Here is a 2,901-nt window from a genome sequence, read left to right on the forward strand (position 1 = left end):
TGAGGCCAAGGCAGGAGGATTGCTCGCATCCAGAAGTTCGAGACCAGCCTGGACAATATAGCGAGACCTCATCTCTCCAAAAAATCAGAACCTATCCAGGTGTGGTGGTGTGTGCCTGTAGTCCTAGCTACTTGGGAGGCTAAAGTGGGATGGTCACTTTAGCCCAGGAGGTTGAGGCTACAGTGAGCTGTGATCATGCCACTACACTCAGCCTGGACGACAGAGTGAGACCCTGTCTCAAAAAAATTAAAAAAAACTCAAGAAGAGCTATATATATTTATATATGTAATATTTGACTTATTACATACAATTTGTCTTATTTCATATTTTATTTCTATACATAATGTAGTTCAGTATATGTAACATTAAAACCCTACTAAACATAGCATCATTTTGATGATTGGGAAAGCACTTCCTTCTTCATTCACTAGACATTCATTGAGCACCTATTATGTTTCCAGCACTCTGCTCCTTGCTGAGATACAAGGATGAGTAAAATATATGTCTTGCCCTTGACTTTCTCAGTTTAATAAGGGAGATGAACACCTCAACAGATCATTACTCAGAGAGACTGTGTATACAAGGGTTAAGAAGGCAGGCCCTGAGGTCAGACAAACCCAGATGTTTAGTCTGGTCTTCACCACTTTTGCTAAGTGCCAAAGCTCTCTTAGCCTTGTGGAAATAATAACAGTACCTCCCAGGATTCTTGTGAGAGTTAAATGTGACAATGCACGTGAAGTTGCTTAGCATTGTACTGTACTTAACAAGTACTCAGGAAATGCTGAGTATTACTGTATGTGTTAAGTGCTATTTACATAATTAGATGTGGTTGCTACTTGCTTCCTTTGAGTGGAGTTAGGTCAACTGGTTTTAATGATAAGCAACACATGACAGTGACAATGGTTTATAATGAACTATAGTGAACTCCTCATAGTAGTTTAGAGAAAAATCTCATCATCATTTCCTGGAAATGAGACCTGTTATCAATCAAAAGTGCTGGTCTAAGAAAGTGGCTGAACAGATTGAATATACCTCTCAGGAGTGGGGCTGGCTTTTCTAGGTACTCAACATTCTTTTAACACTTTTGATTAAAAGAAAAAAAAAAAAAGGGCCGGGCTCTGTGGCTTAGGCCTGTAATCCGGCTCAGGCCTGTAATCCCAGCACTTTGGGAGACCGAGGCAGGTGAATCATGGTATCAGGAGATCGAGACCATCCTGGCTAACACAGTGAAACCCTGTCTCTACTAAAAATACAAAAAAATTAGCCGGGCGTGGTGGCGGGCAGGTGGCAGGCGCCTGTAGTCTCAGCTACTCAGGAGGCTGAGACAGGAGAATGGCATGAACCCAGGAGGCAGAGCTTGCAGTGAGCCGAGATCACGCCACTGCACTCCAGCCTGGGTGACAGAGTGAGACTCCATCTCAAAAAAAAAAAAAAAAAAAAAAAAGAGGAACTGAAACAGGAACTAATAAATTTAGCAGATTTGATGACAATTAAGAACTCAAATTCTTTTCTTCAGTTCACGTTTGTCTTCTCAGACAAAATAGTTATTGCCAAGATGCCCAAGCACATGAATGCCTTTATCAAAATCTACTGAATAGTCTTTCCTTCAGTAAATACTATTGAGCCTTACTGTTTGCCAGGCACTGTGCTAGGCTCTGGGAGTATGAAGGTAAGCAAAACCACAGGCTGGTGGCGGAGACAGACATTCATGAAATAAGCCTCCCCATACATAATAATAGTTGCTCTAAGTGAGAAGTTTAGAGCAGGGGCCCTGATTTAGGCTGGGGCATAGGTTTGTGGAGGCAGGGAAGAGTTCATTTAGGGAAGTAACATCTAAAAGTACCACTTACCCTTTAGAAGAGCTGGCGATTTTCTCTGTCTCTCTCTCTCTTTTTTTTTTTTTTTTTTTTTGAGACAGAGTCTTGCTCTGTCGCCCAGGCTACAGTGCAATGGTGCAATCTCGGCTCAGTACAACCTCTGCCTCTCGGGTTCAAGCCATTCTCCTGCCTCAGCCTCCCAAGCAGCTGGGATTACAGGTGCCCACCACCATGCCTGGCTAATTTTTGTATTTTTTAGTAGAGACGGGGTTTCACCATGTTGGCCAGGCTGGTCTTGAACTCCTGACCTTGTGATCCACAACCCCCTCTTGGCCTCCCAAAGTGCTGGGATTACAGGTGTGAGCCACCATGCCCGGCTGATTTTCTCTTTAATTCCAAAGCCGCCAGCAAGTTCAGGAGATAAAAGCTTAGTCAAATAAATTTTTGGTTACCATATGGAAAATGTCATGTTGATATAAATTATTTATTCTATCACCCAACTATATTGATAACATTAAACATGGCCTTTCTATCTGTCATTCTGCCCCAATGGGACTTTCATTTCGTTAACGCTATACAAAGTAAAATCATCTACCTCTAGAATGATTTTATCATTATTAACACACATATACATGTATACTTAATTATGGTTCTTTATATGCACTAAAGAAGCTGGGAAAATTTTAGAAGATAGTAAAATGAAATGGTTCTTCCTTTCTTGTCTGGGAGGGGCTCCTTGCTCTGGAATGATACTTCATATATAAATACAGTGTTTCTCCGTGGTCTTCCTTTTGGATTTTTGGAGATTGGATGGGAAGGGCTGAATTTCAGCACACACTGAAAACAGCTTATCTTGTAGGAGGGATTATAATATCCCAAACATTGTATAAAAGTGGCATTTTGAGATTTCCTCAGAAATATATTAAAAACAGAGAGAGGAAAAAAAATGATTGTAGCAAGTATTCAGCCATTTTACCTTTTTATTCAAATATTTAGCAATTTCTTGGGCTTCTAGTAATTTAGTGATCAGTGGCTCCAATCAGAGAGTTCATTCACAGGAATATTCACACTCATTTGTTTCAGC

The sequence above is a fragment of the Nomascus leucogenys genome, chromosome 22a (assembly GCF_006542625.1).
Source record: "Nomascus leucogenys isolate Asia chromosome 22a, Asia_NLE_v1, whole genome shotgun sequence".
NCBI classification, from domain to species: domain Eukaryota; kingdom Metazoa; phylum Chordata; class Mammalia; order Primates; family Hylobatidae; genus Nomascus; species Nomascus leucogenys.